We start from the raw sequence: 22,960 nt of genomic DNA, 5'->3' as shown, positions 1-22,960 counted from the left end.
GGCAAACGTGGCCATTTCTTACTTACTGCAGACAACAAACCTCTGACCTAGAGAAGCCACAAACAAACAAAAACAAAACAAAAACAAATAAAAACAAACAAAAAAAACCTCTTTTTAATAAGAGGATTTATAAAAGTCAGTGCAAATAAAGTGTCAATACCTCATAATTTCTACAAAAATCCTAAATGCAAAGGTATCCTTTGTGGACATTTAGGACAGTTGATGAAAAACCCTTCGTGCTGACGTGGTGTTGGCATGACAACGGCCTCACGGGCTAATACTAGTGGACCATGTGGCCTAAATTATAGGCTCATGTACCACTGCAGATTAAGTTGAAATAAGGGACTGACTTACACCAAGTCATTGGCGTTCTATCAGAGCCACACTAAAACCATAATAGCAGGGGCGTCTCACCAAAGCAACTATAAAGGGTTTCTTTATTCACTAGCTATGAAAAACATGCATGGTTTACACTGAAAATGACAGTTTGTGGATCAACAGTAAACCATATCATTGTGAGGTCCCCCCTTGCTCTAGAAACTTTCCAAAACATGCACTAGGAGCTTCCCCAACATACGACACACCTAATGACCAAGTACAGTAAATCAGATCAAGATTCTTAGAAGACAAATCTCTCACAGATCATATCAAATGTGACTCAACTCTCAGAATGCCACAACTGCGAATAATTAACTTCAGCACCAAGAAAAACAGGTTAAGGAAACGGTCACTAAAACATTAACAAACAATAGGTACATATGTACATATATAATGTAACTGTCTAGAAGCAATAGCCTTCCTTTTTGTGACAATAAAATAGACATTTCAGAGTCTGCATTGAAATCATAGATCACAACATTCTGCAGTGTTTTGGTACAAATGCTTCAAATTTACTCCGGATAAGTCTCCACATAAATATTGTTTGTGCTCCAAATGATGCCAGCCTAAACCTGTTGGCTTCACAGCTCTGTCCTTTTCTGGAAAATCCCAACTTCAAAAGAACCCATAAACAAATACTTAAAAGAGCCTTAATTCCCAGAGTGTATCATTAGGCATTTTGTCATTTATGAATATTTCCTGAATTATGTTCACATGTAGGCTATAATTCTCCATGTCAGCCTTTGTGGCTGCTGTGTTTTTGGTGTGTAGAACGTTGTGTATGGGATTTTGGGGTGTGTGCGCACGCACACATACACATGTAAACATGCTCATAATAAATCAGCTCCTTGCTGAATGGGCGTCTTGCGGTGTCTCTGCATGCAGTCTCGCAGCTCCAAGAGGCAACTCTGAGCAAGAATCTGTGGATAGACATGTCACAGGGCAAAACCAAACAACAAAAACCAACCAACCAACAACAACTTGCAACAGATGCAAGTTTTTCTGCTGAGTAAAACTATGCACCCACTGCCGCTCGTGCATGTAACTGAAAACTGCTTTTACACCCTTTTAAATCGGCTCCACCATAGTGTAATGCTCCCCCACAAAGAGAACAGCTCAAGTGTGAGTAAATAAAATATTAAATGAAGTCTGCTAGTTACATACATGCACACACATGCTCACGCGCACTCAACTTGCATACTGAGTTAAGTTAATAATAGTCAGTCTACACCATTGCAGTGGTTTCTCTCAGTGAAAAGTGGTTTGCTAATCCACTGCTTCCTGTGTGTGCGCGCACATGTGTGTGTATTACTGCATTTCATGGCCATGTCATGTCCCACTACTGCTCTATAGATTTTTCCTGGTTCACATGAAATCAATTTTGCTGTTCTGTTTGCAGCAGTGTTCTTCTATAGTTTCTTGTAGTTAGTCCCTTCCTAGTGCAGTTGCTCTTTTGCCATCGAATAATTATGCATACTGTACATAATCTAACCCATGGGCCTCATATCGTATGTGTGATCACTGTCCACCTGATGGCGTGCAACAGGGCAGCATGCCATCATGTCTAGAAAACCCTGCAATGGAATGGGTGACCACACAAAGACTCCACTGCCTGAAGGGTTATAAATGATTCCAGACACATGTTAAGGCTTTGGAGACCCAGCCACAGAAGGCACATGGCACAGCTGGGACACAAATTTTATCCTCCTCTATAGCATGCATCTCTGCAAATATGAGGCACCTACTAATAGATACTGTACCTATTTCACATTTATTATTAGAAACACAAGAGACTTGTATAAGTGCATAATTCCATTTTTAGTGTTTAATTTAGCCAAGATAAGTAGGCGGCTTCTTTTAAACAAACACAGTATCATGTTGACTGGAAGAGACAAAAGAAACATTTCCGGGATTCAGTTGGCTTGTAAAAGGGGCACAGTTTAAGATTTTAATATCTCCATATTAACCCCAATGGGCCCATAAGAGATATATATTCTTAAGCATTAATTGCCATGAGATTCTGCAGGAAAGGAAAAGAAAAAAAAAAAAAAAAAAAACATCCAACCTACCTCTGAGTAAAAATCCTGGCCTCAAAAACGAGAAAAAGGACCAAACTGAATCCAACATTTGCTTGAAAAGTGGCTGAAGTCTAAGTCAGGATATTACAGAGACAGACGGCAGGATATTAAAAATAGTCCAGACATAACAGACTGAAATGGTCGGCAAAGTTTTACAGACAACACCCTGATCTCTGCTTAGGGACGCCAGCTAAATAAACCTATTACAGGACAGTTGACCTAGATACAAGAGGTACTCCTAGCCACAGGTAACACAGTGAAACAGCTGGTCAGGTTTTACGTGCAATTGTCAGATTTTCCTTTTCTCTAAACTGGCATTAAGGCTTAAAAAAAAAATAAATACAAAAATAAAAAAATTCCGTTACTCTTGGTAGTGCGGGAAGGTATGAAAGGACCATCGTCTGTTCCAGTGTCCGACTGGCAGGCCTCGTTCTTTGCTCTTTTCAGGTTCAAATAGACTGAAGGGGATTTTCATCAGACTGGGGGGGGGCACCTGGGCACATACTACCATTCTCCCACCACCTCTGTGAACCTTTGCAGAACAATACACCAGCCTGCCCCGCTCAAGAACTCCAAGGGGTCCCTGCGGACACGATCGATCACGCCGTGGCTGCTTTCCATGTAGCCAAAGGGGATGTTGACCAAGGGCGAGAAATTAATGTCGCACGCCACCATCTTGGCTCCTGTCATGAGTGCCATTAGTCATGTCGCAATTAACGCGTTGTAAGCGGGCCAGGTCGGCACACTGCCTGAAGAGGATGAGCGGCTTGGAACGGGGGGGACGATGCGAATCGGCTGTATCAAAGGGATTATTCCTTCCCTTCCACAGAATTGAAGGGATTATTCGGTTTTGCGGAAACAAGCAGTCGTTTCTGCCTTAAGAGGGTATTCCGCCAACCAGTAACTAATCCTCCTATTCATCCCATGCATATTAACACAGCAAAAGATTCTCAACGGTTCACTGTTAACGTCTTAGTACAAATTGCCCGCCGTCCACCCCCTCCAAGACAGGACTGGAATTCAACAATTAGCCCATTATATGAACTTGGCAAAAGGCGTTTGCTGCAGGAACACGGACCACAGCTTTCAGTTTCAGTTCTCCTGGCTGGATCCATTGAACGTCTGTGAAGCCTTTTCGTCTTTCACTGTCTGTGGGCCTCCTGTCATCAAACTTTAGGGACATGGATGAACTTTTAATGAAAAACCAGTAATTTAGTCCTCAGCACCTGGGTGTCAGTCATTTAGCAAACAATCAGCCACTTAAGATCACTATAAAGGGCGGACAGGGTGATACTCCAGGAAGAGGCCATTTTCCTCACCACTCCATTTATTGAAGTGTTTCATAGCTCCTGACATTCGAAGCAATAAGCGGTCGACAAGTGATGGCTTTATTTGACCCCATATTTTTCAAGGTCCACATGTTGCAGATAAAAGGTGCCCCAGAGTAGGACTTCAAAGCAGAGACTCTGCGTGCAGAGCAAGCCACAAAAAGGCCCCTTTAGTGCCATTCGCTATAGTACTACAAACAAACAAAAACAAACCAACCAACCAACCAACACAACAAAATCAGGTCATGGGTCAGCTCTTATTATAGCAGAGTACGAATGCAGCAGTATGAAGCAGTATGACCTGCATGTGTGACACAGTAAGATAAGCACAGCGCACAGGCTCTTTGTGTCCAACACAGTGACTGAAGTCAGTTTTGGGGAATTATGCATGGTGGACAGTTGAGATTGTCCTGTGATGCTGAACATGCTGAACAAATGTATGAAGTGTTAATGGCAACTAGTTGGTCCAAGGGAGCCTTCAATTTGACCGATAAGGGTCATGGTGGTGGGGAGCTGTCTAACTGCTTCTAATTTCACTGGATACCTTTTACCTTGATATACCCAAGGGCACAGGAGGATTAAGGCCCCACAGAAAGCTCATCAGTCTGCACTTGTCAAATAAAAGTCGCTGGAACTAGGCTTGCATGTTACGCGGACAGAGGAGAGCCGTCCTTTTCCTCCGGAACGCCGTGCCCAGGTGCGGCTAGACAGCCGAGCTCACCCTCGGCTCCCGAGTGCCTCTTTAAATAAGATTTGTTACATGACAGCAGCAAGGCGCAAATGAAAGTCAAACTGGAAGGAGCGCTTTCTTTCATCAGTGCCATCTTGTTCGTGCCAGCGGATCAGCGTAGTCTTGATGGGGTAATCTTCCAGCTGTTGCAACTGTAATCTGGGACTATACGAGAGAAATGTGGAGACTGTGCGACTGTGCGACTCCCAGCAGTTAGTTGCATTACCCTCTGGGTAGACTGGAGGGGAACATGGAAAAAGTAGGCCAGTGACGGAAGGGTGGGAAAAGCCAGTAGGTGGGAAATTAATTGACCACAGGAATAAAACGGTAGCAACTGCAGGAGACAGTAGCAACGACCTCAGCTGCATAGGGCGTGTCGGAAAGGAGAGAGTCTGGAAACACTGCGGGCAACCGGGCCAGGCTGACCCAATTTGACCACCGCTGAGGATCTGGTGATGGAGTCTGTGAAGGAACCGTCCTGGCAGAGTGCAGAGACATGCAATATTTTAAACACTACCACAAATGAATCAGTAAGAAACGTGCAATAGCCATTCTCTCACACATTACATGACTTGACAAAAATGGCAACGTGCTGAGTGTTTGCAGAGAGAAAATGTGTAAAACAACGAAGTTGCAGGTGTCAAGTCATAATGGTGCGGTGGAGGAAAAACAAGTCACCTCATTCATCTTCTTCCATGGTCGCTATCTACCATATGAAGTAAACAGAATGAGTCAGTTATCTGTTTTGATAAGAGGGCACACAGAAGAGTCTCCTGGCTCCACTCAAGAGTTTTGGCATTCAGGCACAAACTAATCACACACGTCAGGAAGTCCCCCGTCCATTGGGTCAGAATGCCCAGTTCCCAAGGGCACACTGGTGTGATAAGTCTGAGTGACACACACACACACACACACACACACACGATAGTGAAGCACAACAGGGCAGCATGACGCCCAAACACACACACCACAGTCAAAATAAGCTTGCTATCTAAATCCGTTCTACAGCGAACAGAAAGTCTATATCTGTTTCTGCTCTCTGGGGTGTAGCAAGGAACCACCTCTGCTGTTCTGTTGCTTACTGACAATGTCTTATTCATACTGCAATAGTCTGTTTACTTGCTTAAGATCAGGCCAAATATGGGCATTTATAGGCTGTGTACACAGATCCTTTCTGTCTCTAATGTTTTTGAGACAAAGCAAAACAGTATATTCCAAAATCTTAATTTCCCAATAATTGACAAGTGTATTAAGATCAACTCTTCAATATTCCATCATCAAGTCTGCATTTGGGGGATGATACTGAAAGCTCGTCTACCCTAACAAGCTTGAGGACAGATTTCCAGTCTTGGCAACGGCAGCTGTTACACTGGGAGCCATAAATCCAACTTGTCTTAGGAGAAAGGAGGAGCAGGAGGTCTGTACCGAGGGAAAAAAATGGCAGAAATGTCAGCTCGAGTTTGGGCTGGAGGGTGTCAGCAAGCTGAGCCAGAAGCTGAGGGAACAGGAGCTCCTCATTCCACGGTGGACGGAGATAGAGGCCAAGGCACCACGTGCTAAGAGTCTCTGAAGCACAAAGCTGCCAGTTCCAGAGTGCACTGATAGCCTTAAAAGATTGCGTGATTTCAGAAGAAAACCAATATTTCATTGTTTTGTATATTGAAACGAAGCATCATAAGACAGATCTCGCTCAAAGCCAAGAAGCCTGATTCTGATTACCTGTTTATGGCTAAAGCATGTTCAGAACAGCAAACTAGATTCAGGCCTCCAAGAAGCATGTCTCATTTATTCATTTAGCCAAAATAACAAGGGGAGGGGGGGGAAGAGGGGGAGAGAGAGAGAGAGAGAGAGAGAGAGAGAGAGAGAGAATGGATTTAATAAAGATGGATTTTTAAACTTTCTATAAACATTACATCAAGTGTAAGCAACCAGACTTGTTCCACACCATATCATTGTGAACCTGGACTGAGGCCACCATTTCTATACTTCAAAACCTGTAATGAATATTATAACAGCACATTACACTTCATTCCAGTTGAGTCCAAGTCTGGTTCAACAGAGTAATAGCCAAAAACATGAATAAATATACTTAAACTGGTTCATTTGGGGACATGAAGGCCAGACAAGACTAGTGTGTGCAGTAGAGCTGTAGCTGCTGTTTACTGCCATAGAGGAGTTCTAACTTGCCTTCATGTGCAAAAGAAAACTTACGGTTGGTCATTTGTGGCCTGGGCCCCTGCCAGAGAGGCACGTCAGAGACTCAGAGATGGGGACGGAGGAGGTTTGGAAGGATCAAAGCCAAAGAAGGCAGAAGCACATTAGGTGTGGTCAGAGAGCATATAAAATACGACCAAAAAAGGCTGAAAACGCCACTTCAGATACGAGAGAGATGGGGCAAGATATCAGCTGAGTTGCTAAAGCGGCACTGAGGCAGCGAGATGGGATCTTTTTTTAGCTTAAAAACCCCGCTGCTTCTTTTAGATAACGATATGAATACTAAACAGCTGGCCACAGGCACAATGTATGTAGAAATGTGCTCCATTTCACTACTAAACAAAACACAAAAGCAACATGGAAGAATTCAGCACTGTGTTTTCCACCTTTTGTTCTGCTAAACTCTCCATTAGCTGACACTATAAATGAATTACAGTCTACCGTTTAGTCTGATCTACTCGGGTCATTTCACAAATATAAGACATTTCATGTAATATAAATGATTAATATAAATAATTCATTAGACTTTGTCCCAGAAGAACACTAAGGTTTAACATATAGTTTATAGTTATAGTTTGTATCTATCCAGTAGAAAAGTGAAAAACTTGTGCTTGCATCAAAGTTGATGTTTAGTGATACAATGAGCAAAAGCCCAGAAACTACATTCCAAACCATCATTAAATAAAGGTCGTGGATGACTGAGGACTCATAGGTGTCATTCGGTTTAGCATTGTTATGGGACTAATAAAGGCAGGGGGAATCATAAGATCACAGACAGATCAAGAAACAGAAAGAGGAACAGACAAAGAGAAAGAAACAAAGACAGAGACAGATGGACGAGAGAGAGAGAGAGAGAGAGTCTGTCTGTAGATACGGCAGTACAATAAGAGGGATATCCCATGGTCCTCCTCTGCTCACACCTGGGAGGAGAGAGGGAAAGGTGGACCCCAAGAAAGCCTGGTCACGTAGGCAGAACTGCAGCACCTTGCAACATCTGATGACATAATAATACTTTGCCACAAGAAACCTGCCCAACCTTCTTAAAACCAGGGTAAGAAAAAGTGAGGGGTAATCTTTTAATCCCACCACTCTCGAATTAATCTTTGTTTATTCCTGCACTTCATTCCTGGCTTAATTTTGTTCGATAAATCTTAAAAATGTCCCCAGTTACAGAAATGTCAAACCCTTAAAAAAATATCATGAACTGAATGGCTAAGAATGGCTTTAGTTTACTTATAAATATAAAGGCTTCTTAATAGTTATGAATCCATATGCATTCCTAAAACTGGCAAAATAAATCAAATTGACCAATTAAATATATGAACATTCTATGCACAATATTATAATCGGTTTCAAATTAAACAATCAACTAATCTCCATGTAGACTTTACAAACAGAGAAAGCCAAATCAAACTGTTTCCTTCATGGTAGAGCACGCCTGAATGAACCAAGCTCCCCGGTTTAGGCGACAGGCCAGTCAGACTACAGTTGTTAAATTAGGCAAACGTTCTGTGGCATTTAAAAATAAGATAAGCTGTCAAACTCCAAAGAAAGGCCCAAATTAAAATTCTTTTGAACAAAAAGGTTAGACTTTTTTGTTGTTGGTTTTTAATTGACGGTGGTAATGCCATTGTGGTGGACTGCAATATGCATGTGTAGCATTGGTGGTTCACTGGCTTACCAAAGAGATTGAGAGGAAGAGGAGGAATTTAAGCATGGGCATTTTTCAGGGAAAAAGACAAGCCTCTGCAAGAGTTTATACATCAATGAAATGATTAAAAGTGAAAAAGACAGAAACAGTAGTTTTAAAAAAAGAGCCTTGATGACATGTAATCTGTAAAGTGTCTCTGCCCTAAATAAACTTCAAACTGCACCAATCAGTCCCTGCTAGGTTTATAGAATCCAACTGTTGCTCAAAAGGAGGACCACCGCCACAAATGGATGTTTAAACACAGCATGGGACGGGTCCAGAATAGATTATAGCTCACGTTTTCCCAAATTCCCATTCAAACATGAAGCTTCCCTCTCTCTGTCAAACACACCCTCCAGCCTGTGCTCCTTTGATGTGTAGGTCATTGTCTTCAGGTATCATCCCAGCAAATTTCAAAACATTTCCACATCTATTATACCTGAACCTTTTTCTTTCAGTACCTGAAACTGGCACTTTGAAAATGGTCAAGACACAGTAAATGAGCCATTTCTTTTCTTGTGACAATGTGGCAGCTGAAGTCATTAGTGCTTTATTCTTGATGGAACAGCACATATGTTAAGTGTAAGAAAAAGAAGCAAGCTGGAAGCTAAAGCAGCTGTTCTACCGGCTGGGAAAACACACTAGGCCTGCAGACTCACTGAAGAGAAAACCCTTACTCACCCAGTGCTAATTAGGTTCTGGTGACAGCGGAGACCCAGAGAAAACAAAGTGCTGCAGGCATGTAGCTTTATTGCTAAAGACTACAAATGTCCACCTTGGCTAGGCTGCACAAGCGTCTGAACCTCTTCAGACTGGATTGAAACCGTGCTCAGTGGTTTGAGTGCCATCCCATCCTAAAGCTGCATGTTCTGCAGATGTCAGCTGGCTCTCGTCATTAGGGTACTAACTGTGTAAGGTTTCTCTTAGCTTTGGAGGAGAAGCAACAGATTCTTTGTGAACCCTTGTAATCCTATTATGGGCCATGACGGTGTGAAACCAGCTCAACGGTTCAAGCAGTGGCATGTCGAGGAGAAAGGGAGCGACACAGGCACCTTATGAGGGGGTTTAGAGAGGTGGAGAGCTGCTTCTCCAGGAGTAAGGTGTTGATCAGACATAGGGGGTCTAAACAACTTACTTTGATCCCACCTGCAGGGAGGAGGAAGGTGACGTGGAAAGCAAAACAAACAGCGTGGCAAAGCAGTCCTGCTTGCGGTAGGAAAGTCTGACTTTGTTATGATATTCACCCCAGACCATGATGGGGACTGGCCACTGCTCACTGCTAGGTAGAGCACATACTGAGAGGAATAAAAATTAAGACAGAAAAAAAGGTCACATACATGCCAAGACACCAGACAGTGGAGGAAGAGCGAGGGAGGAGGAAGACAAATTTAGAGGAGGAAGAAGGCCAGATGAGCAGAGAATGACCTGGCAAGAAAGGGATAAGAGAAAGAAAGAGAAGAACAATGAAAGACAGATCAGCCAGTCTTCAGCAGAATGAGTTCTGGGAACGGCCACAGATCGCTGCGGCTGCTAGTGCTGTCAGTGATGGCCAAGAGCAGAGGGGACAGATTACCATGCCAAGGGTTTACACAACCTTCCTTCCCCAGCGACACCACTGGCTCTGAACCCGATCTCTCCCCCAGCCACGGCTGGAACATATGGCCTGTACCGCCAACCCAGTGCTAGTATTGCAACTCAGCTGCAGCACCAAGTCATTAGCACCCCGGAGCAGATCAGCGGCCCAAGCAACACAATCAGTAACGCATGTCAAAGCTGGCACAACTGATCATCCTAATTTCCTTCCGCCTTTCCTTTCAAACCTGTGGCCATAGATGCTGCTGTTGTGCCCCGGCACCCCCTCCGTGGCTGGAACACCGGACCAAGCGAAGTGCCAAGGCCCCCATGTGAGACAGAGGCAAAGTCCATTTAATGCTGTTTATCAATCTTCAGTGGAGGTAGCATCCAACTGAGAGGCACAATGAGCCTCATGCTGTGCCCAGTGAAGGAAACAGATTGGGTTCAGAATGCAGTGAGATAATCTCTTTGCCTTTTGGCATGCCCTCATTTCAGCCACCTAGCCACCCCCTGCCAAGGTTAATTGCAAATTTGCTTTGAGCCTACAAAAGTCTGCAAATTTGCCAGTGTGTGGAAGGCCCTGAATGGTGTGCTGGGATTCCTACTGCATGGCCTCATGCGGCATGGTATGAAAGTTCCATGCACGGGTAGTTTGGAATCTCTTTCCAAACACTTAAAGTGCGTCAGAAAAATGTAACCCGTCATCTTTAAAACTGGCTGCTCAAGGAAAACAGTCATGATGAAAATGCTTCTGGAATGGCAGCACAGTGTCTGAAATCTGTACAATCCACATGCCTCATTAAGTAGCACCAAAAGAAACAGGATGCTGATATCTTGACACTGGTTCAGTAAAATCCAATTAGACTAACTGAAAGACTAACTGAAAGCAGATCTTTCTTGGGGGGGGGGGGGGGGGGGGGGGGGGGGGTTTACAAAACCAAACAAAACAACTGTTCATCTTAAATCAGGAGAGTTCTATCGGCAAAGAAAAACAGTAAATCTTCAGAGGTTGGTTGATTTCCAAATAAAATCTGCTCTCCAGACGTAGGAGGAAAATTGTCCATGCCAGAAAGACCATTAGCCTTTCTACCTAATTAAGCAACAGGCAAAACATTTGAAACATGTCCTTGTCTCAGCTACAGATGAACTGCAATAAATTCTTCTTGCATGAGATGTTCTCATCTTTTATCATGATGAAATTTCTGCCAGTTGTGACTGTCCTGAGGAGTGCAGAACTGATCTGGAGATGACGCTGCAGTTCCCACTATCCAAGCTAATGGATCTCGTTCTTCTCTGATCCTCTTTCTGCTGCTCTCCTCCATCAAAGCAGAAGCACATTTGGACGCAGGCCGAGAGGAGGGGACGAGCATGCAAGATCCATCAGTGTTAGGACATAGACAGTCACTCTCCTTGCACTGAAGATATCCATGTGAAATCTACGGTTGCCATCAGAACAAGGCATAGCCGAAAACAGAACAAGGTATAGCTGAAACCAATATCAACTTTCCATCCTTTACTCCAGGAGTGTTCCAAACATCAGGCCAAGGGGACCAAGCTATTCGTGTCTAGGCCAGGCAATCAAATAAAGTGGAACGACACCATCCTAAATAAAAACTTGTGCACCTGATAAGAATGCCATCCATTTCCTGGCCCCTTGTTTTGAAAGTCTCTACAATACTGAGAGGTCTGCGGACAGTCTGCCATTTAGAATAAACACTGTGATCTCTCTTGAAGGACTTCAAAATTACTTTTTCTAAATGCAATCTTTTTATGCCTTTGGAACACACTAAGGACAAAATTCCAATCATTAATGCTTAACTTTTACACATTCTTGTTTGTCTAGCTGAACAGTTCACAGGTACCAGACTCTCTCTGTCTCTTTCCATCTGCCTGACTGAATTGTGATTGAAGGTAAAATAGGACACTGCATTATCTAGCCAGAGCCAATCCAACAGGAGAATCAATGCTCTCTCAACACCTTACTGCAATTTGCATCACAGGAGCCAGGGACGTCTGGTGCATAGCACCCCGCTCCATCAGTCATCAAGAGGGGAGAAGTTTAAGGTCATCAGTCAGCACTTGGCATTCCCAATTCATTCACTCAGGTCACTTGCAGCTAAACAAATCCAACCAAATGAAACCTAAGCTAAGCCTAAACTTAAAATATACAAAACTAAAGCATTTGACACCACAAAGCATAAAAACATAAACCAGGAAAGTGCTAAATTAGATTAAGTAAATCATTTAAACAAACTAACCCCACTTTACAACAGTGAGTGTCATGGAGAAAGGAAACCTGTGGCTAATTAGAAGGCAAGGAATTTATGTCCCAACGCTTAGGGAAATGGAGGTTGATTCACCGCCTCACTGCAACTGTGACATTTTAATGAAATTTTAAAATGTAGTTTGTAGTCAGGAGCTACGTGGATTTATTCTGGCCTTCAGCGGGACAGCAGTGAAATATTCCTTTAACCCCCATCATCAGTTTTCCTTTTTTCCTAATTCAGTCTGTAACAACCTACTTTACTTTTTTCTAATTCAGTCTGTAACAACCTACTCTACTTTTAGACTGCCAATTACAATGAATCAGAAAAGTTAATATTAAGAATGTTAAGATATGACCACGGTCCACAAAAACCTGATGAATATGTCAGTGGTCAAGTTGGATTCTGTCTGTAAGCCACACACAGAGCTTGTAAACATAAATGGCACTGGTCTACAGCACTGAAGAAAAGCACCAAAACCCTTAAGCCAAATGAGCATTTATTCATTCAATTTGGCTTCTTCAAAATGCAACAGTCTATTCATTACCTAAATATAAAACACATAATCATAAGTTATGGAAAAATTCTCCAATTCTCATTAGTAATCAACTTTTCCATAAAAATCACTTCAAATATTGCCAAGCAGATTATAAAGATGGAGAATTTCAATATGGAAGACTTGGAAAATACCACAGTAAACAGATGCTTTTTGTGAATTTAACAGATTACAGGGAACATGGAGTAGATGATGGTTCTGATGTTCTGGATGATGAACAATTAAGATTCATTATCAACTTTAGGCTTTGAAAAACATGGGAGGAGTAGGAAAGGGGGAAAACCACACTACACCAAACTTGAAGGGAGGACCCAGTTCACGAGGCACTGATCTCGGTGGAATACGGCAAAAGTGAGTTTGACATCTTCATAAAAATAGCTGCCTCTCGGATACATTAACGCACGCTCGGTTACAGGTGGTTCAAAAAAGGAGCCAAATAATCATCAAATAGGCTACCATTCAGCAACATTATAAATCTGATTGCTGGATTACCAAAAGCACAATATACACCACCATCCAAAGTTTTATGCCTCGCTGCCTACTCTCTATTATTATTATTATTATTATTATTATTATTAATAATAATAATAATAATAATAATAATAATAATAAATAGAGAATGGAATTTTTCCATTTCACCTCTGCTGGTCAGGCCAGAGAAGGTAACTCGGGCCAGGCCTGTGGTCAAGGAGCTCTTCCAAAAGTCCTAATTGCAACAGGCCATTATACGTAACACTATGGGATGCCCTAGATGCTTAGACGGTTTAAAGTGTCGATCACCAGCTTGTCCCATCCAGCATGACTCAGTACAGCAGCACTTTCCACAGAGCAGAAGAGAATGAGAAGGTGGAAAAAGTGAGAGTTGGCCTGGTGTTTCTAGGCCCCCCGCCCCCTCCCTTTGGAAAGAGAATGGGCCAAAATGGTGCACATTCACTATAGTCCAGACCCAAAAGTGGCTACTTAAGGCTCTTTTCTGCCTCCATCAGGCCTGTCTTCAGTCCAGCTTCTGCCACCACATCTGAAGGACTCATTAATAATTAACAACAGTAGGGCAGTTTGATGTTAATATTTCAGTATGTTTTAACTAACCAGGCACAAAAAAGATATATTGACCAGGATGAAGTGCAAGAGATAGCAGCTAGCAGAGATAAATGCATCTAGTGGTGCAGACAATTTACAAATCATGGGAAAACTGCTTTAATTACTAACCTGAAATGCAAAGCTTTTCTTGTCCAACAGAACGGATGACATCCGTACAGCACAATGGCAATTTTGAAAGCGGCACTGCCACATAAAAGCTATTGTTTCCTTCACGGAGCATCACAAAAACAGGCCGCTTTCTCCCATCAGGAATGACAACGAAGACAGATGAATTGCTTCTCTTTTGATGACAACTGGGGGGACGACCACCATAATGAACATCTCCTGTCCATCAACATTGAATACGCCGCCAGAACCAGGGCCCCTCTGAGGCCCCTCGCTCTCACCCGCCGACACAGCTGTGCGCTGTGGCAGGCTGCCATCAATCATCCCAGTGACGTTAACCCCAATACATCACCATTGATGTGCGCTTAAAGGACTACCCAGGTAGCAGGTCCAATAGGAATGCCCCCGTCCAGGTACCATAGACATATTTTGCGCAGGATGAACCTGATGTCAAACTGATGGTGTCTTACTCTCTGAGGTACAAGCGGACAATGGAAAATTTGAAAATGAACAGATTCCAATGAGGCCATGTTATGAGAGAGCTGTGGACCTGGACTGCCTGTAGCCTGTTTAGTGCCCCACTTCAATACTACTGGGAGAAAAGTGCAAGACATTCCAGGTCTCTCTGCTCCTCCTCATACACCCCCCCCCCCCCCCCCCCGCCCCGCCCCCCCAGAAACACATGCAAACACAGATACATGCTGTAATAGTGAAAATGTACATCGAAGACACGGGCAATCAGAGCCGGCTCCGAGTTTTCACCTGCTTCGGCAGCAAACAAAGACATCATTCTGCGGCAGGTCCTGTGGGAAGCAACCTCGCCCCTTGCAGGACCGCACAGAAAAGCTCGGAGACAGCACTCCTCCCTTTCCTTTCCCTCCCTACCTCTCATAAGGCACTTTGGAAGTTGGCTCCAAGCTGGGAAAAGGAAAACTCTGCCCTGTACTAGCAGAGCCATTAGCACCAACCTAAATGACCTCCAGGAGATTTATCAGAGTGTGGGGACGGAGGAGAGGCAACCAGCTGTCAGGAACTGAGCCATGACTCTTACTACCTATCCTTATTGTTCTCCCTCTCGTTGGGAAGATCTACATCAGGATCTCAGGGGACAAACAAGGTCTGCGAAAGCTGATTCCCAGCAGGGTAAGCCCGATCCTCGCTGCAGTCTGGGCAGTTGACAAAGGACCCCATGGTAACAGTGCAGCTCTTTAAAAGGCACTGGTGAAATTCAAACCAAACGCTTAGCAAGCTAGTCACTAAATCAAGTCAACTACAAACAAGCGTGACCGGCGAGATGATCCCTTGGTCTGCTGTTTGCAAACAGACATAAATGAAATTGCTTTCAGACAATTAGTCAGTCAGTCATTTTGGCTCCTTTCAGCAACTACAATGCTGAGCAGTTCTTATATTTAGACTACAGGATAAAAGGTGAGTTGTGTTTATATAAACTTTAAAAACTCCCATTTGTGCAACTTCTCCACATCATTTATATTTCTATTATGTTGCAAAACCTAAGCTTTAGTTCTGATCCCTGCCATAGATGTAGAGCATCAGGAAAAGAAAAAAAGGAAAGAAAAAAGCAAAAAAAAAAAAGCAAGCATTTCTTCTTTTGCCTCCTCTTGTACGTCTGGTTGAAGACGCTCAAGATCAACCTCTAGTCTAAGCCCTCTTGGGTTTTGTAAGGCTCCACCATGGAGAGTGCTCCATTGTCCACTAACATGTCATAAAACGTAGGCTCACAGATGGAGCCAAGGGGTCAGGGGTTAAGAAAACAAAGAAACCCTTGGGAAGGTCCAAAGCCTGCAGCAGTCAGTTTCACTGCGTCCATCTTAGTGAACCACCCATATGGAGTGCACATGCTCTATAGGAACTCTACAGCATACACTACTCGTCGACATGTCCACGGGAGTAACATCATTCAGCTCCATGTCTGTAGGGCAGGGGTTGCGCACACACACACGTATGGAGCCCAACACCGCGAGGCCGTTGAGCAGGGTGCCCTGACGCAGACTTCGGCATGTTCCAGTGTCTCTCTGCATTGGATGGAATCCCAATGAATGGGCACAGCAGTGTTTGTTTTTCCACACGACTGCATGGGAGAGCTCATTCACACTTGCTATTAGTTGGGGGTCGAAATAATTAAAATCAGATCAAAATTAAATAAATTTAAAAAGGGCCTCACCCGGACAAGCAGGAAAGGCCAAAGGCCTCATTACCTCGGTAGCTAATGAGATAAAATTATTTTAAGTGGACTTCGAGTTTTATGGATTGAATGCTGTACACCAGAGACAGCTGGTCAAAAGCTTCAGCTCTAAGATGCTTAGGAAGTAATCAGGTTACACAAAATAGAAGTTTAGGTGCCCCTGTGAGACTGCCACATAAGTGCGTCATAGCGAAGCAATGTTTATGCTTGGCTCTGTGAAAGCTAGATTGTGGCCACAGACCACCAGAATAGTCATGCACACACACACAAACACACACACACACGTTGTAGAAGAGCATGAGGCATGAAAATCCCGGTCTACTATTCAATGCCTGTTAATGTCTACTAGCGAACACTGACTGACAGTTTGCTGCAAAAAATACCGGATGGGAAACATTACTGCTATGTAGTCTGCAATGACTAACTCAAACAGTAAATGCTATATACATGACAAGTTAAAAGCACCTCAGCTACACACTACCCCCTGTAGCCACATGGAGTCAATGTTCTGATTTTTTTGGAGAGCAAGCATTTCCCAGATAGATGCATTGTTAATGGACAGACTCTCAAAGCTGAAAGAAATGGCACACAGATGATGCATGCTTCACGGTTCGCAGTCAGACTAGAGCCTTTTGTCCTCCCACCAGAGACAGAATGACTTCAGATGGGTGTGGGGGCAATATGCCCTCCGCCCTGCCTTCTCCTGGACAAACACTGCTGGAGGAAGTGGGACATTCGACAGACAGGCGGAACAATGCAGCAACTTGCTCGCCGCCCCTCCACATTCGTCCCGTGTCCGAAGCTGCACTAGGACTCGCAAAGAAGCAATGGCAGCCAGGTGGCCCGAACTCCATGTGGCCTGCGATTAAGCTGCTGTGATGGCAACAGCACTTCTCCACAAACGAGCTTAATCATCAGGCGAGGCAAGCCCACGACCCAACCGCTGACCCCAGACACTTAAGCTGCCAGAGGGATACTATAGAAGGTGAAGTAAGATGCAAGCGACAGAAGGAATGATCTTTTAGCACTTTATGGATGTATAGATGCAATACAACACACACACACACACACACACACACACACACACACACACACACACACACACACAAAATGTGGTTCTCTCTTTGGTTTGTTGGGTGGGTATCTGAAGAAATTTTCAGACATGCTTATGATAGGTCACTTATTAAAGATGTTATCTAGACTGCACTGAAACCCAATGCAATATATGAACACAGGACATGCAAAATACCAATGTCCTTTTGGAGAGGAAATTGAAAACAACTCTTGAATTGAATAACTCTGTTGGGAATTCATAGAAGACTCATTGGATCAATAGCAAATGGGAACCTAATCTAATTATTGATCATTAAGCGAGTCTATTAGGCTGGTCAATTCGAATAGACTCAACCAGTTTTTGTTAACTTACATGCCAGACACAAGGCTAAATAGATTGCCGAGATGTCTATTATAGTGCAATCTTAGCTTCAAATGTTCTACCCCAAAAGTTGGCCATCTATGTGCCACAACAAAGCATGACACTATACAATTGGCTATTTCTTCAAATACCATCTCCTGCGGTTAGGCCTCCCTATGACTTCTGCCCTGGAGGCTGGCAAAGGGAAAGTGTTGCAAAGGAATTTCTGCCCGACAGCTAACTTACATAGCCAGTTCCACTGTAGGTGGTGGATTATGAGATTCAGCTGCATCTCTCTTCCAGTGTTTTACACAAGTTGCATTTCCTCTTCTGGAGGGGGGAGAAGAGAAAAAAAAACAACAAAAAAAAACAAACAAAAAAAACAGGAACCGGATGGCCTTCAAAGCCACATTTGATCAAAGATCAAGGATTTTTGCAGGTTCTGTTTGATGCTTTTCCTACAGGCATAAAGCATGTTTAGCCCATGCTCATCTGCAGATGGCCAGCTTTCAACAATTCCTGAGGTGTGCATGGAAGAAACAAAATGTTACTAGCCTACTGTTGGGGGGGAAGCTGACAATACAACCTTCTCTTAATTCCATACACAGGAAATAGTGTTTCTTCCTCACTCTGCTTGGGGGGCAGAGAATAGGCACAGCCTGAGTTTTGCTTTCTACTAATAAGATTAGATAGAAAAAGTTCTTGAAGGTTTATTAAAAGCCTCAACGTGTGACCTGTTTCAAAAGGAATCCCTGGAAATCAGAGGACACTTCTTTAAAATGAACTAACACCTTGAGCTTTTTAGAGCAAGCGCTGTATTACATGTAGGATATATGCCTGACAAGCAGTCTGCATTAAAGAAAGGAGAAAAAAAAAAAAAGACAAGATTGTGTTACACATGCGCTCATTTTATGCATGTGCAGGATTTTCCAAAATGCATTTGACATTTGCCAGTGTCTATAATGCAAAAAGTGTAAAACGGTCAATTTCATTTTAAACATTTCTACAGCCAGTTTTAAAAAAAGTCAGATCTAGATTCTTCTCAGCGGTGAACCTGCAGACATTACATTTGCTTCACATATCTGGGTGTTAACCAGATATGCAACTTTAAGATCACCAGAGACAACTAAGATCAGTCAGAAAAATTACATCCAAATATTATGCCCAAAACATTACTTTTCACACATTACTTAGACTAACTCCATTATGGTCATGAGTCTCATCATTATACTAATTTATGTTTTTGCCTTAGATACACAAGGCACCTGATATCTTTAATGAAAAGATTTTCTGGGACTCACTTCCTACATCACAGTGTGTACTGGAAAATATTTAGTTTAAGATATGAGTAAATGAAGACAACTAATTGCATCGAAAAATGTGTTCTGGGCTGTGGAGACAACCCTTCGGTTTTATCTTTGTTGGAGACTACTGTCAAAACAGTCTAATCTGTGCAGATCCCATTAAGCTAAATGACTTCCTATGTCCCCCATGAGTGACTAGACTGTCAAATTGGTCCACATATGGTACTGAAGTGAGCTGCATCTGACAACCTTTTACTAAAATCACTTTCATTCAACAAATTCACACGCAAATAATTGCTCTCCCTCACACCCCCCCCCCCCCGCCCCCCCACACACGCCTGTCCACAACCCCCAACTGGCGCTAAAGGTGGAATATGCGGTGGTAAAACAAACCCCCTGTACTTTCAGCTCCAAGAGCAATCCACCATTTTGGCTGCCTAGTAAAAATGTTCAGCACATCAAGTTACGGCCTCTTTTTTATTATTTTTTACATTTTCCTCTATGGCGGTGAAAAATGTCTACGAAATCCAGGCATGGAAAAAAAACCAAAAATCTGATCTGGGTTCCTCTGCTGCTGAAGCCCCTATGGATTTGTTTGTTACAGGACTTAAAAATCAAAAGCAACAATGACTTGGGCCACCACACTGAGTTTTCTTGGTTTTATTCTAATGAGCACCCCGTGTCTCCAACCACATGATTCATCTCTTTGTTGTTGGTCCAAAAGCAATAGCACAAATGGAAAAGAGGAAAGGGAGAGACAGACAGACAGACAGACAGAGAGAGAGAGAGACACTAAGGACTTATCAGGCTACACACGTGTGCACTCCTAGTGTACTGCCCAGACGTGCAGCAAGGTCCTCTGAATGAGAGATGGAGCATTAGGTGCCCGCGGGGACCGGAGCGGTCATGGCACCGCCCTGTCAATCTGCATGCGCACGGACCCGCCAAGGAACTCGCTTAGCATCTCATAGCACACACGGGAACATTAACACATGCGTCACTTGATGTGGGTCCAAACAAAACACAGATGGCACTCAGCTCCATGATTGACAGTGCCCCCTCTCTGCAGCATGCTCTTACACCATCGTCCCCTAGGCACCAGATGTTTCAGCATCGCAAAAGATGCAGCAAAAACTCGCAGAGACTCTCCCCATCAGCTTCTACATTCGCAACGCTGTATCCACTAACAGACTTCTACAGCCTGGCTTTTCCCTATTAGATCAGTGATGAACTATGAGGTCGGCACATCATGAATTGGCTGTATTTAGCACTGTTATTACTGATGCTTTCATTAACAGGCTAAATGACTAAATAGCTAAATGTTTTTGGGGAGGTAAAGTAAGAGTTGCAAAAGGTGAGCACATGCCTGTTTCTTGGGATTTTTTTCCAAATTAGTTTATGCCAGTTTTCTGAAATATAAAGCTAAGGAAATTCAACCCATTTACTAGAATTCATTAAATCCATACTGACACTAATGTGGCATTAATACGCCCAGCAGTGCTGTAATCTCTAGCAGCCCTGGAGCCATGACTGGTCCCTTTCAGTTCGGACCGATTTTGCCGTTGGCTTTGGTCAGCAGATGGTGCGCGCAGAGATGCACTGAGACAAAGGGCTCCGTGCCAGAGCCTTAAGCGGCCCGTTTAACACGGCCCGCCTGGTGGATCCGAAAGCCCTGCGTTGCACAGCACTCCCGAATCCTTCCCAGATGGCTGCGAATTACCCTAGAACCAGTGCACTGCAGCATGGACCTGTACAGTGAGCAACAGTGGAGGATCAGGCCAGTTGGCAACATCTGAGCACTGAAATGTGAAAGTGTGACATGATCTCTTGACTAGATATACTACAAGTGCAGCATTATAACAAAAGAAAGGGTTTGGATTTTTTTTTTCTTTTCTTTCAAAGTGATTTGCAACAAGGCTTCACGTATACCTGCACGATCCAAGATAAGTCAGTCAATCTAGGCCAGAAGGAATGCCCGTCACACACACGCAAATACATACGTAAACATCCAGATACACACGGAGGACAGGGAATTCCTTCTCAAAAGCTTGTCCTTTTCTTAAGAATGCTGCCTCAGTATAACGCCGAGTCAGCGTTCAGGCAGAGCCAATCGGAGTCAAGCCGCAGCCCAATGCTAGGAACAGGGGCCCTAGGCCCTGTGCGGCGGCAGTAGGATCGGGAATGCTGCCGGCGTTCCTCAGCATCCGCTAAACGGCTCCTGGAACAGGTGTTCAGGGAAGAGGCGTTCTAAGATGAAAAGAGAAGGGCATTAAACATATACATATAAAGTACAGAAAAGTGAGACAAATGGCTTGGTGCTAGCAGAAGTCTCTGGCAACAGTCAGCCATGCTGTGTGAAAGGCAGACTTGCGGAGCTAGGAATGCTCCATCTGAAGCAGGGGATACGGGACAGTATGTACTTCAGTCATGGCTGTGAATCATGACTGCCTGGCAATGAAGTACATCTCTGCCCCAGTGTTCTAATGACCAATCAATGTTGAAACTCATGAAAAAACAGACCGTCTACAGCTGGATGTTAGAAAAATATGATACTTTAAGTAGTTTGCAGTCTTTCTGCCAGTATTGGTAAAAACAGGTTCCTCACACCTTATTATAAGCTTCAACTAATGGAGCTTTTCCCAACCTGATACAACCTGTGTTTAAATGCAAAGAGCATTTGGTATCCCCAGCTGCATGTGCATCTGATTAGTGGGAACATACACTCATGCCAGCACAAGGTTGGCTTTTAGAGAGGATGAGGAAAACCAACCAAATCTACCAGGTAGGCATGGCAAAGGCAGATTTCTCATGGCTGCTGGAGTCGTTGGCCCAGAAGACTTTGCGAGTGTTTAGAACAGGGGCCTAAAGTAAGGATATGCCAAGCCAGCCTATTAGTGAAGCCTCCTTTGATGAGGCGCTGATTGGTGCTGGTTTATATCTCCATTAAGATATCCCAATGCTAGATCATCATAGCACCTTATTGACAGCTTTACCAACCAGCAGGACTCATATCAGTTGTTTACGGTTTTTAAAAATTAAATGCAGTGAAAAAATATCTACAACTCCTTGCGCTTTCTGTTCTTTAAAATGAACTTAAGTCACCTCTAAAACAGCTCACCAACTATAGCCGTTTCAAGAAAGACGGCACCTGGGCGCCCTTTACCAACAAGCTTGAACTTGACAGAAACCAGTGCAAGAAATGGGATCATTGCGAAAGTCTACACTGATCCAATAACCTACTTTGTGGGTGGGTAAAAAGGGGAACGTGGCCTCATTCCAAGCACTCACCTAATCTGCTTCAGTACCAGTATTATGCAAACAGGGACGTTCAATGAAATTCTTAGGCCATGGGCAAAGGCAGTCTCTATGGGGGGCCCCCTTTCCATCTCATTAAAAGGTTCAGAAATAATTCTAATCAACAACAACATACGAAAGTCTAGCAAGATGGTAAAGTCCAGCCTAGCATCACAAATAAAAGCTGAGCAGTCTTAAACAAGCCCATTTCTGAATAATAAAAAAAACCACCTCATCTTTTCTCTTTATTCTCTTATCTTGTTTAACAAGCAGTTTATTTTGATTTTCTTGTTGGCATGAAAACGTTACATCCCTTTTCTATCAGAAGTGGCCACAACATTTAAATCCATTGTGACCATCCAAAGTCTGTTATAAATAGAATGTTCAGAATTTCAATTGTTTTCCAATATTCACTTTGGCAGGGCAAACAGTAGCTTTAACAGCATGGATATGTTTTATAGTCAATAAAACAGTCACAGATAAAAAGTTAATATCTGCCTTTATAGAGATGTCTGAAGAATCATGCAATCCTAGATTAACACCAGTCTGCTGGCCAAAGTCTGATACTGGGAACCCTGCTCTGATACAGAGATTATCCAGAACATGCTCATAAAGGATTTTTTTGACGCACGCGAGAAAACCGTTTTAAAACTCAGTGTCTTCAGGATATCCCCTTTCAGTCAAATAAATCTTAAGCCTCTTCCATTAAACCTGACAACCATGTGA

General features: G+C 43.4%; 1 protein-coding gene across 2 annotated transcripts in view; it reads right to left on the bottom strand.

Moving 5' to 3' along the window:
• The window catches only part of chsy1 (chondroitin sulfate synthase 1), a 40,328-nt gene that overhangs the window by 3,773 nt on the left and 13,595 nt on the right, over positions 1-22,960 (bottom strand). The gene's annotated exons all lie outside the window — the stretch shown is intronic.

Source organism: Electrophorus electricus, chromosome 1 (assembly GCF_013358815.1).
Source record: "Electrophorus electricus isolate fEleEle1 chromosome 1, fEleEle1.pri, whole genome shotgun sequence".
NCBI lineage: Eukaryota > Metazoa > Chordata > Actinopteri > Gymnotiformes > Gymnotidae > Electrophorus > Electrophorus electricus.
This window is presented reverse-complemented; position numbering and strand designations above follow the sequence as displayed.